Source organism: Lingula anatina, chromosome 1, assembly GCF_051362555.1.
Source record: "Lingula anatina isolate TDL-2025a chromosome 1, LinAna3.0, whole genome shotgun sequence".
Taxonomy (NCBI): domain Eukaryota; kingdom Metazoa; phylum Brachiopoda; class Lingulata; order Lingulida; family Lingulidae; genus Lingula; species Lingula anatina.
Window position 1 is genome coordinate 58016244 of NC_141767.1, and position 431 is coordinate 58016674.

Below are 431 nucleotides of genomic sequence, written 5' to 3' on the forward strand. Positions count from 1 at the left end.
CTCCTGTGTTAATTTTTTATTCTTATCCTGATAACAATAATCTAGGAACATTAGCCTAGGTACCCCATTTGAATGGGCTACAAATCAGATCATCAGAACTCCCCCCCCCCCCCCCCCCCCACTCCCACCCTCTCCTCCAACAGAGGAATTCCTCCATCCCCTTATATGCAAACCATTAAGCAGTCTTTTGATGGTAAAATATTGTGCAATTTTGTTAGATATGTCACCATGTTAACATACCTCACAGGAAAAACAAATACTATATTTTCAATAGTTACTTTGGTTGGATTACCCGTGTCTGACCATGTCATCGCTGTCATATTCCAACACATTTGTTTGCCACATAATACCCCACTTGGAATGCACTTCGAAAGTTTTTGACATGAGCAAAACATTCGAGCCGACCACAAGAATGGGTAAAAATATTTGAA